This window comes from Triticum aestivum, chromosome 3D (assembly GCF_018294505.1).
Source record: "Triticum aestivum cultivar Chinese Spring chromosome 3D, IWGSC CS RefSeq v2.1, whole genome shotgun sequence".
In the NCBI taxonomy this organism is placed as follows: Eukaryota; Viridiplantae; Streptophyta; class Magnoliopsida; order Poales; family Poaceae; genus Triticum; species Triticum aestivum.
Genome location: NC_057802.1, coordinates 555,863,616 through 555,877,244, shown reverse-complemented (window position 1 = coordinate 555,877,244; position 13,629 = coordinate 555,863,616).

Below are 13,629 nucleotides of genomic sequence, written 5' to 3'. Positions count from 1 at the left end.
CATTTGCCTCTCGTTTTCCTCTCCCCCACTTCACCCTTGCCGTTTAATTCGACCTCTCTTTTCCGTTCGCCTCTTTTTCTTTGCTTGCTTCTTGTTTGCTCGTGTGGTGGATTGCTTGCTTCTCATGATGGCTCAAGATAATACTAAATTGTGTGACTGTACCAATACCAACAACAATCATTTTCTTAGCACTCGGATTGCTCCACTTACCGATACTGAATCTTGTGAAATCAATACTGCTTTATTGAATCTTGCCATGAAAGATCAATTCGCCGGCCTTCCTAGTGAAGATGCCGCTTCCCATCTAAATAGCTTCGTTGATTTATGTGATATGCAAAAGAAGAAAGATGTGGACAATGATATTGTTAAATTGAAGCTATTTCCTTTTTTGCTTAGAGATCGTGCTAACACTACTAGGAAAAGGGCTATAGATGGAATGGCCACTAATGGCGCACCAGACACGTGGTTCGCCATTGCTATATAGCAGTGGCGCACCATGTGTTGGTGCGCCATTAGTGTGAAAGACACTAATGGCGCACTAGCCACACGGTGCGCCATTAGTAACAAATTTTTTTTTCAAACATACTAATGGCGCACCAGCCAGATAGTGCGCCACTACTAATTTTTTTTATTTTTTTATTCTTTTGCAAAACTACTAATGGCGCACCAGGGAACAGTGCGCCATTACTAGTTTAACCTGGGACGAGCTAGATATTTTTTTGCAAAACTACTAATGGTGCACCACCAGCAGGTGCGCCATTAGTAACCAGGGTTACTAATGGCGCATTAGGTGGTGGTGCGCCATTAGTAACCTGGGACGAGCTAGATATTTTGGACAGCCACACCTACCCACTCACTTTCCCCACTTCATTCTCTCCACCTCCTACTCCAAGCTTGTCTCGGCTGCCTCCTCCTCCTCACCTCATTTGCACCATAAATTCATCCAAATTAAGTGGTTAAATTACCTTTTTTGATAGGTAAGTAAGGGGGAAGCTATCTTTATGTTGTTCTCCCTCTCGAACAACGTGCACATGCACTTTTTATGGCCTAGCTAGATCTATGTATGTTTGTGGTGTTGCATATGTTTGTGGTGTTGCATATATGTTTGTGTTTGCAGGTACCGGTATTTGAAATGCGATAGTTGCCAATATTTTGCCGGAATGTTGATTCATTTCCGTTTCGGCGAGAATTTTGGCACTATGCATTCTTTTTGGTCCTATTTTTAGGGAAAGTCATGCCAAATTTTTTCTTGGTTCTAAAATATCGTTTTGCTCTACCCCGCAGGCGACCATGGTCCGCACGATGACCGAAGGCATCGTGAATAGGTTTTTGAGCTCCGCGAAGGCCGAGATGCTTGAAAAGAACGAGACGGAGATAAGATGTCCGTGTCGAAGATGCAAGCTGAAGAGCCTTATTGCGGACCCGGATTCCGGGCAGGTGCGGGACCACCTGCTCTTGCGTGGTTTCATGGATGGCTATCGGTGGCAAGGTGATGAAGATGACTATGAAGTCGTCCATGGGGGTCGGGCAAGAAATGAGGATGGGCAGCAAGACAACCACCGCGGCTCGGGCGGGCGAGAAGACGAAGAATCTCCAGGACATGATCACGACGGTGATGCTGTACACAGTCATCATGTAGAAGATGCCGGACATGATGATGAGGAAGATGCGGGAGCAGACGAAGGGCATGATCATGAAGATGAAGATGCCGGCGGAGCAGACGACGATGGACCATCGATGGGCTGGGTGCAGGACCCTCATATTCAAGAGCTGCTTCTCAAGCAGACGGATAACGCAAGAGCTGCCGCCCGAGAGAAAGCCAAGCTGGATCAACTGGAGATAGACGCGGTTACTCCATTGTATGAAGGATGCAGGCCCGAGGATACCCGCCTGAAAGTAACGCTCATGGCTCTGGAGATGAAGGTAAAACACAAAATGACCGACGCATGCTTCGACGAGAACATGTCATTCTGGCACGAACGTCTTCCCAAGGGGAACAAGTGCCCGACCAGTTTCGAGGAGGCGAAGAAAATCGTGTGTCCTCTGGATTTACCGCACGTGAAATACCATGTGTGCATGAACAATTGCATCATTTATCGGGACGAGCACGCGGAGTCTACCATATGTCCGGTGTGCGGCGTCACTCGATACAAGAAGAGGAAGAAAGCTCCTCGAAAAGTGGTGTGGTACTTTCCGATCACTCCTCGTCTGCAGCGGTATTTCACGGACCCTAAGGTAGCAAAGCTCCTGCGTTGGCACGCGGATAGGGAGGAGAAGAAGCGAGAAGATGACGCAAATGATCCGGAGATAAATAAAAAAGACAAGATGCTGAGTCACCCTAAGGATGGGAGCCAGTGGCAAGCGTTGAACTTCGAACAACCAGAATTTGGGAAGGATCCAAGGAACATCGTGCTGGGCGCGAGCACCGATGGAGTCAATCCGTTTGGCAGCCAGAGAAGCACACATAGCACCTGGCCTGTGTTTGTGTGGATGTACAACCTTCCCCCTGGTTGTGCATGAAGAGGAAGTACATTCACATGAGTATGCTAATTGAAGGGCCGAAACAACCAGGGAACGACATCAATCTGTATCTGGGGCTGCTGAAAGAGGAGCTAGACACGCTGTGGAAAACGCCAGCCAATACGTGGGACGCCGCAGAGAAAGAATATTTCCCTATGAGAGCCGCACTGCTCACGACGGTGCACGACTATCTCGGTTACGGATATCTCGCGGGGCAGGTGGTCCACGGATTTTCTGGATGCGTCAGGTGCATGGATGACACAACGTATCGCCAGCTAGATAGAGATCCCGGGTCTTCGAAAACCGTGTTCATGGGACATCGAAGGTGGCTTCGCGACGATGACCCGTGGAGGAAACGCAAGGATCTGTTCGATGGTGAAACCGAACCCCGAAGACGCCCGCGTACGAGGAGCGGCGAGGAAATAGACGAGCTGTTGAAAAATTGGAAAGATTGCCCACTGCCGGGAAAGAAGCAAAAGGCGCCAGAGCCGGAAAGAAGCGAAAGGCGCCAGAGCCACTGCTGAAGGTATGGAAAACGAGGTCTGTTTTCTGGGACTTGCCGTACTGGAAGATCCACCGTGTGCCTCACAGCCTTGATGTCATGCATATCACGAAGAACGTGTGCGAGAGTCTGCTTGGTACCCTGCTCAACATGCCAGAGAGGACCAAAGATGGGCCGAAAGCAAGGGCAGACTTGAAATCAATGGGCATCAGGGAGGAGCTTCACGCTAATGATGATGATGATGATGAGGCGAAGCAGGACACGGAAAGTCGTCGCAAAGGCAAAAAGGCCAAGAAGACCGGAAATGACTTCCCTCCCGCGTGCTTCACTCTAAGTCAGGAGGAGATCGATCAGTTTTTCACCTGCCTCGTAGGAGTAAAACTTCCTTACGGTTACGCGGGGAAGATAAGCAGATACCTAGACTTAGCGAAGCAGAAGTTCAGCGGGATGAAGTCTCACGACTGTCACGTGCTGATGACGCAGATACTTCCAGTTGCAATCCGTGGGATCATGGACGCGCACGTCCGTGAAACGCTATTTGGCCTATGCAACTTTTTCGACGTCATCTCTCGGAAGTCGGTTGGCGTGAGGCAACTCAGAAGGCTACAGGAAGAGATCGTGGTGATACTATGCGAGCTTGAGATGTACTTCCCTCCCGCATTCTTCGACGTTATGGTGCATCTGCTGGTCCATATCGTGGAGGATATCATCCAACTCGGGCCGACGTTCCTGCACAGCATGATGCCGTTCGAAAGGATGAATGGTGTCATCAAAGGATACGTTCGCAACATGTCACGTCCAGAGGGAAGCATAGCCAGGGGCTTTCTGACCGAAGAGTGCATCTCCTACTGCACGAATTATCTAGGCATCGAGAACCCCGTTGGTCTGCCCGTCAACAGGCACCTCGGCAGGCTCGCTGGATGGGGTCACCGTGAGGGTCGCCGCGAAATGCATGTCGACTTCGATGGTCGACTCGCCGACTTTGAAAGAGCAAACCTAGTCGCGCTACAACACATAGACATGGTCGATCCTTGGGTGGTACAGCACAAAACGTTTATTGAGAAGACGTACAATGACCGAGGCCAACAGAGGACGGACGGAGATATAATCAAAGAGCACAACTCATGTTTCACGCGTTGGTTCAAGCAGAAGCTTCTGTCGTACCCTTTACATGAGGATTCTTCCGCGGAAGAACAACTCATATTCGCCTTGTCACAGGGCGCCGAGCACAACCTGATGACGTATGAGGCGTACGATATCAACGGCTACACATTCTACACCGAGGACAAGGACATGAAGAGCGATGGTTATCAGAACTCCGGGGTAACGATGGAATCCTACACCGGTAACGACAAGGACAGATACTACGGAAGGATCGAGGAGATCTGGGAGCTGAGCTACGCTGGAGAGAAGGTCCCGATGTTCCGTGTCAGATGGGCCAAGAGCGTCATAAAAGAAGACCGGTATGTCACCACCATGGTTATACCCGAAGCCAAATCCAAGACCGCAGGCGCGAACGTCACCGCGAAAAATGAGCCATGGGTACTGGCTTCCCAAGTGGACCAATGCTTCTTCATTACCGACCCGTCAAAGCCCAGTCGTGTTGTCGTGAGGAGAGGCAAAAGGAAGATCATCGGAATGGATGGAGTTGCCAATGAGCAAGACTTCGACAAGTACGGCGACCCGAAGATGGAACATGACGACGACGATGAAGTATCAGCATACACCACAAGAAGAAGCAGGACCACCCTACCTAAAGGACGTCCGTTCAAGAGAAGAACTCCATTTACGAAAAATAAGGGCAAGAAGATTGTGAACAGATAGCTAGCTAAGAACTCCATTTCTCGATTGTATTTCGACATATTGAAATGATATTTCTTCTGTTCTAGTGTCCTCATGAATATTTATTTATGTTTATTATTAATATTTTTTGAACTCATGAATATTTTTAAATTTCATGGGCACTTTTTGAATTCATGAATATTTTTTAAATTTGATGATATTTTTTCATATTCAATATGAAAAAATATTGAATATTCATGAGGTCGACACTCGATCTCGATCCCCCTCCATCTCGATCGCTATCCCCCCTCGCCAGATCCCCCTCGCCGCCGAGCACCCCCCCACCCTTCCCCGCTCCACCGCCGCCGCGACCCCCCGCACCCTCCCCGCTCCACCGCCGCCGCCGACCCCCCGCACCCTCCCCGGCCCGCTCCACCGTCACAAATGAATGCAACTAAAATTGCAAAAAAAACAAATTTGATTATATTTTCAAATAATAAATTTGATGATTTTTTCATATTCATAAATATTATTACTGTTTTTATAAAAAATTATTACTGTTTCATATTCATATTCATTTTCTAAAAAATTATTACATGCAACAAAAAATAATAATAATAAAGTCTACTAATGGCGCACCTCTGGCTGGTGCGCCTTTGCTACATAAAAAAAAGTTTACTAATGGCGCACCGATCGTGGGTGCGCCATTGCTATATAAAAAACATTCTAATGGCGCACCGCTTCGTGGTGCGCCATTAGAATGTTCCCCCCTATAGCTAATTCCTCCCTCTCCCTCGCCAGTTCCCCTTCGTCCCTCTCCCTCGCAAAGATCCACCCGCGCCGCCGCCCCCGCGCCCAGCCGCTCCTTCGCCGCCCCGCCCCAGCACGTACGTCCCCTCCCTCCCTTCCCCCATCCCCCGACCCACTGCGCCGCCTCCTCGACGCGCCGCCTCCTCAACGCGCCGCTGCCCGCAGCCTCCTCGACGTCGGTGTTCTCCTACGGCAGCCTGCCGTTCTCCCACAGGTGATTCCTCCCCTCTCCTCCCCTCCCCCTTCCCCCTAGGTTTTCTTGCCTCCTCCCACCATGGCTACCTCCGGCGAGCACGACGCTGCACCGACGCCGACCTAGCTCCCGGGCTCCGCCGCCCCCACCCACCCCTCCCTCGCCTTCGCCGCACCCACCCACCCCCTCCCTCGCCTTCGCTTCCCCTCGCCCTCTCCCCCAGAGCCCAGAAAGCCTCGCCGCTGTCGCCCCGTCTCCTCCCACCTGCCGCCAGACCGCAACCGCCGCCGCAGCCATCCAAGGTTTTCTGCTTGATTTTAGTTATCAGCATACTTGTAGTTAGGGATCCCCTCCTGTTATTTTTTTGATGAGATGCTTAAGGCAGCTAGTGGGTTCTGTTGTTATCAATCTTAAGGCAGCTAGTTTCTGTAAATCTAGTCTGAAACTAGTAGAGCTCTTGGTGATTTGCAAATTCAGTTTAAATAAAAATTTGGTACATGACTACTGATCATGTATGAAAGATGTTGCTACTGGATGAGCACAAGAACTACTGTTATATTGCTTGTTTTTTATTTGATGATTCTTAAATTGTTTTCTGAAGATTGCTGAAGAGCACAACTTTCTGATCTTTGAAGACTGCAAATTCACTGACATTGGGAACACAGTAACTACGCAATAGGAAGGGTGAGAGCAGAGTAAAAATAAACCACCTATTAAGTTTGTTTATTTTATATTTACTGGCATAAGATAACTAGGGCTTGATGTATGGAGGCTTGTCTACTTGCTGCTAATACAACATAATATTTGATATGAGCAGGGTGAACAACCTTCAGGTCCCGGGAATCTACTCAAGGCTGCAGACACTTCTTGTCTCACTTCTTTTATCATCGGTATAATATTCATATTAAGGAGTTTCTATAAGTTCATTGTTCTTACCTGCAAATTTAAAATGAAAGCACAATCAATCCATATTAAAGACTTTAGGTTGGTTTTGTTTTGAAGGTTCTTACTAGGTTTCTTCTTGGCTGCAATTCCCTGGTATATTGGTGCTTTTCTTCTATTCTTTGTTGCTTTGGATCACCAGGAGAAGCCTGGATTGATTGCCTACACAGTTGCTGTAAGTACTCCATTTTCTAAAGCTTATCACATAGTACTAGCATTTTCTTCCGGTGCAAAAGAAAAGGGTTGTTGTTTGTCTTTTGTATAAAATGAACTGAAAACACTTAGATACTTATTAATGTTTCCTAACACGAATACTTCCTGTAAAGTTGATTTTATAAAGATGTGTGATCTTTGTTTCTGAGACTGAAAGTGCTTCTATCTCAAAAAAGAAGAAGCAAAAAATTAAAAGTGCTCATTCTAGTGGCAGGCACAGCTCCTGTCACTTGTGACCATTGCTGCTGGGAGCTTGATGGCATCTTGCCGCACGCCCTTCCCTTTTAATGCAGCTCCTTAGAGATCTACACCACCTTGTATACTATTCAGAGAAATGTATAACACTTATGTACCCAAATTGTATTTGTTTTCTGTGTACCCAAATATGTACCACCTTGTATACACCACCTTGTATAGAGGTACCCAAATTGTATAGAGGTACCCAAATATGTACCCAAATTTTTTGATGGTTTTTGTTTTCTGTGTTACTGACAAAAATGCATTTTCTGAATTTTTGCTGTCAAAAACTGTATGTGCAATCTCCAGAACAATTATGCTTATGCTGAGAACTTCATGTATGTGAAAACTGCCATAGGTGCTGTGTTGTGTGATTCTTCATGCTTATGTGAAAACTGTATGTGCAATCTCCAAATGTGAAAAACTGTATGTGCTGTCATAGGTGCTGTGCTGTCAAAAACTGTATGTGCAATCTCCAGAACAATTATGCTTATGTGAAAACTGTATGTGCAATCTCCAAATGTATCATCATAATGTAGGTGCTGTGTTGTGTGATTCTTCATGCTGAGAACTTCAGCTTTTTCAACTTGCTGTTGTATCATCATAATCTAGGACTTGTGATGCTGCTGCTGTACCCCGAGAGGCCCTTGAGTTTGCCGGAATGTCGATTAACTTCCGTTCCGGCAAATTCGGGTACTCCATATGTCCTATTTTCAGCAAAGGTCATGCTGAAATTTTCCGTGAATTTTAGCATGACTTTGCTAAAAATAGGACATATGGGGTACTTGCGACTAATGCATGGGCCGGGGTATCTTAGTACTTAATTAAGTAGGATCAACTGCCCCTTTATTCTTGCTGCATTAAACCATAGGTGGCAATAGAGCCAAGTGATTAGGCCCAACTTAGAATTCTCCTTCCCAGCTTAGCTTTTAGGGTGCCTCGGTGTCGATGAGAACCTAAATGATGTACGCTTAGGCTTTTAGGGTGCCTCGGCGTCGACAAACCCTAAATGATAAAAGCTTAGCTTTTAGGATGCCTCGGTGTCGACAAACCCTAAATGATGAGACCATGATCTTGTTCCTTGACAATAACCAACTTTTTGACCAAACTTTTTTCCTATTTAGAGCGAAACATGGCCCACAACGATGAGGCCGGCGGTTCGGGCGGCAAGCAATTCTGGGAGCTATCCCAGGAGATGGAGGAAGAACCTCACCGCTATGAGGACGCCGCCGCGGAAGACACCGATCCTGACTACACAACCCCTAGTGGCGTCGGGGATGACACCACTGATGGTGCCGCCGAGGATGCCACCACTGATGATGGCGGCGCACGCACAGATGGCAGCCAACCGAAGAGGCAACGGAAGGACCGGCGCCCGAACGTGCTCGGCACCGTCAAGGAGGAATTTACTGAAGTGAACTCCGACGGGCATCCAACGGCGCCCAAACATGTAGTCAAGGGGTACTCGGTTCAGCTCGGGTGCATTCTCCGGAGCACCGTCTCGATCAACACCGAGAACCTAAGGCATAAGGACCGAGGGAATTTGCGCAGCCTCCTCTTCACGAAGCTGCACGAACGATACAAGTTCCCCGCTGAGTTTGCAAACACACGCCTCTCAGGGAATAAAGTGAACAGTGCCGCCCTCACGAGGATGAGCACGGCCCTGTCTACATGGAGAAGCACGGTGAAGGCAATGATTGAAAAAGGTGATAGTTATGAGAAGATCAAGGCGAAATATCCTTTGATGAGCGAAGATGACTACAAGGAGTTCAAGATCAAGTGCGAGAGCAGCGCAACCTCCGAATCAAGTCAGTGGGGGAAAGAAATGCGGGAGTTGAACTTAGGGGTCCACCAACTCGGTCCCGGCGGTTACAGAGTGGCGGAGCCTATATGGGACAAGGAGGACGCGGAGCGTGCCGAGCAAGGCCTACCGCCCCGCTTCGAGAAATTACGTGACAAGCAGACCAGGAACTTTGTCAGGGCCCGGTACAAGGAGGACCCGGTAACAAAGGAGCTTACCACGGATCCGAAGACCAGGGCGCTTGAGCTTGTTCTGGTAAGGAATACACCCCCGCGTAATTAGCTCCATATGGTTGCATTCTAATTAATGAAGCCAAATTTCTAAATGGTTCACATTCCTTCCGCAGGAGGCTGAAAGCAGTAGCGCGGGGTCGTCTCAGAGCTCCCCTTTTGACACCCCTTTAAATAGGGCGTTGAACGTAATGAAAAACAAGGATAAGCTCAGTAAGCCGTCGTCAGCTGGTCGTGTGGCCGGCAAAGGCTTGTCCACAAAATGGTCGTCATACTATACCGCTGGTGGGCGAAAGGAGAAAAAGACCAGCTCGGAAAGCCAGTCGCGCGAGGTTCAAGAACTCAAGGCACAAGTGGCGCGGATTCCGGAGATTGTCCAAGAGCAAGTGCAACAACAACTGGGAACGACGCTCACCGCCATTGTGCCTACCTTGATTCAGGGGCTGACGACGTGGATTGCGGGCGGCCAACAGGGGCCTCCCCCGGTTCCCAGCTTCACGGCCAGCAACTCGCACAACGCGCAGGCGGCGCCATTGGTGTCTCCGGCGGAGGCGGTATTCGTGTCTCCGGCGCCGGCACGGGCATTGGACCTTAATGCACCCGGGTGTACGCCGGCCGGCACCTCGCCAGCAAGCGGCCCCTCCGTCAGTTGCACGCGCACGCCCGCCGTTGGCGGTGCCTCGACATTAGCCGAGCTCGACGGCATCACGGTAACTAAGCCTCTCGGCCGATGACTTCATCTCCTTGCCTTTGACTGGGCATCCCTGACGCCCTACATGTTTTCGCAGGGCGCCACCGATGTTCCTTGCACTCTCCTGCACTTCGTGGGCGGCGAGTTGGTCGATGTCGCCAAGGGCAGAATCGTTCAACCGGGCAACCGCGTGTTCCACGGTAATCCGATGCCACCCACCTTGTATAGGGTTGAACTGGTTCGGGTGCTGCCAGGCTGCGACGAGTTGTTACCTCCGATTCGACCCGCTGGGGCCGACGAAGATGATGTGATGACCCTCAGCGCCTGTGTAAGCTGGCCCCTGCTTTGGCCGAAGAGCCAGATTCGTTTGGGGGCGGGGGACACCACCCCACAGACAAGACCGCCAGTCGTGCCAGCGCCAAGCCATGGCAAGAACGCCGCAACGCTACCGGACATGCCGGACATCCCTATGGCACAGGATCCGGACATGCATATGGCACAGGATCCGGACGACGACGACAACGACGGCGGTACATTTTCCAACGTCGATAAGTACTTTGCCGAACATGGGTACGGTGACGAGTTCTGCGGGCCTCCTTCTCAAGAACCCAACCCTGAAAAAGACGACCGCGATCTAGCTGGTACGGCGGAGAAACCCAATTGCAACAGGCGTCGTCTGGCGTTCAGTTCTCAGGAGACGCCTCCAGCTGCCGCCTTCACCGAGCCTCAGATAGCTGAGGTGCCAAATATTATCAGCCCCAACACGCTCAAGAAGGCGGTCTGTGAGCAGAACTCGATCCCATTACAGCAGATCAGGAAGAAGGGACGGAAACGAAAGACTAACAAGGGCGCCAGTGCGAGCCAGCCGGCACCGAGTACGATCCGTGCTCAGGACGGGCCACCTTCACCTAAGGATATCTCGAGGAGGGTGCATGTGGCGGGTAGGCCGATGCTACCGACAAATATGCTCAATGCTGCAACCGGTGCTATGCGGAGTCTCCATGACAGTGTTCTTTCTTTGGAGAAGCGGCGTCTCAGAGAGAATGATGTGGCATACCCGGTTTTCGTGGCCAAGGTGCCAGAGGGCAAGGGCTTTGTGGATAGCGCCGTCGGGGGTACGATCGTCCTGCGGTTTGATGACATCTTTGCTATGCTTAACCTTCATCCGCTGCACTACACCTTCGTTCGGCTGTTCTCGCTGAGTATGGAGATGCGGATCATTAGAGACAAGACCCCGGACATTGTGATAGTCGACCCCTTCTACATGCGTGCCAAGATCTTGGGCAGCGCTGGGGACCGGCAAGTCGCGAGTTCACACCTCGAAGGCGTCATTCTGGCAAACCCAGATAAGGATAACTTCCTCGTGCCTTACTTTCCCGAGTAAGTCATCTCCTAACCGCCCCGTAACATATGATTTCTTAGATTTCGATCGTTCTTTTTTTTCTAACATTCTGTGTTCTGTGCAGTGACACACATTGCACACTCATCCTCTTAAGCCCGAAATATTCCATGGCCACGTATTTCGACCCGGACCGTGACTCCAAGATAGACTACACAAATATCAAGAAACTTCTTGATGATGCTCTCCCCGTCTATGCCGCATCTGGAGGCACCTTTAAGAGGCCATATCGTAGGTACGGCAGGCACGTGTTCACCCACAATACGACGTTCCCCTGCGTCAAGCAGCCGCCTGGTGGTCAGAAGGATGCCTACTACGCCTCCATCACATGCGGGCGATCGTACGGGACCATAATCACCTTCTGCTACCAAATAATCTCAAAGATTGGGCCGCAAGCTTGGCGGCAATCCAGGACGCGGACATCTGACAAGAATTCTTTCGCATCCAGTCGGAGTTTGCAGAAATCATCCATCAAGATGTCCTTCGTACCTCGGGGCAGTTCTACCTCAAATTTCAACCGTCCAACAGCGAGATAGACACAACGCTACAAATGCAGGCTGACAACGCCCGCGACTTCATGACCATCACGACAGACGGCGGCTTCATCCACGCTCCGGTCCCATGAGTCGAGTCGAAAGTAGTGATGCTATGTGTAGTTCTGAAACATTGATTAGCTCATGTTGTAATTAAACTTTAATGAACTTGTATGTCTCTTTGGTTTGGACAGTCGTTCAACTTAGATGTAATCGATGCTATTTATTAGTAGGACCATGAATCGTGCTATTAATGTCTTGCTTTTCTCTTCCGATCCTTTTGTTGCATACTTATATATTGCTTATGTATTGTCTGTTGTTTGGCTAGTGCATAGAGATGCCGTCGTATGTCGTGTACAAGGGTAAGGTTCCCGGAGTCTACGACGACTGGGAGGAGTGTCGGAGACAGGTTCACCGTTTCAGCGGTAACAGTTACAAAGGGTACACCACTAGGGCGGAGGCGGAATCTAGATACGCGCGCTATCTAGCGGGAGAGAGGAGGGAGCGTTGGAGGAACCGGATGAAGACCAGTTTCATCGGGATGATGCTCATCGTGATGACCGCAGCTCTCTTCTATGTGATGGTAGTTTAGATGATCGATATCGACTTGTAATGTGAAGACAAACTCGCTACTCGCGGTCTCGAGACTTGTAATGTTCTATCTTTGTTCGGTCTTTTAATTCGGAGACTAATATGATGAATTGTATTCGGAGACTAATCTTCTATTGTATTCGATGAATCTGCTGTTGCTGTGTGGTGCTGCTTATATTCTGTCCAATAATATATTTTGTAATCTATGCAAAAATCAGAAAAGAAGAAAAAAATAATCCCTAATATACATACTAATGGCGCATCACCCCAACGTGCGCCATTAGTATGCCAAAGGATACTAATGGCGCATCACACCGCAGTGCGCCATTAGTATGCCAAAGGATACTAATGGCGCATCACCCCAACGTGCGCCATTAGTATGCCAAAGGATACTAATGGCGCATCACACCGCAGTGCGCCATTAGTATGCCAAAGGATACTAATGGCGCATCACCCCGCAGTGCGCCATTAGTATGGCTAGGCACATGGGTAAATATGGCCCCCTGGGAGGCATACTAATGGCGCACCGTGGCCTATACTAATGGCGCACTAGTGGTGCGCCATTAGTAAAAAATACTAGTGGTGTGGTACTAGTGGCGCACCAGTAGTGCGCCATTAGTAGGCAAAACTGGTGCGCCACTAGTAGGCCTTTTACTAGTAGTGTAAAGCTTGGTTTTCGTCTTTGCCTAAAAATAGTATTGATTCTTGGAATAAGTGCAAAGATGCCTTTATCTCTAAGTATTTTCCTCCCGCTAAGATCATCTCTCTTAGAAACGATACTATAAATTTTAAGCAACTTGATCATGAACATGTTGCACAAGCTTGGGAGAGGATGAAATTAATGATACGTAATTGCCCTACACATGGTTTGAATTTATGGATGATTATACAAAACTTTTATGCCGGATTAAATTTTGCTTCTAGAAATCTTTTAGATTCGGCCGCGGGAGGCACTTTTATGGAAATCACTTTAGGAGAAGCTACTAAACTCCTAGATAATATTATGGTTAATTATTCTCAATGGCACACCGAAAGATCCACTAATAAAAAGGTGCATGCGATAGAAGAAATTAATGTTTTGAGTGGAAAGATGGACGAACTTATGAAATTATTTGCTACTAAGAGTGTTTCTTCTGATCCTAATGATATGTCTTTGTCTACTTTGATTGAGAATAATAATGAATC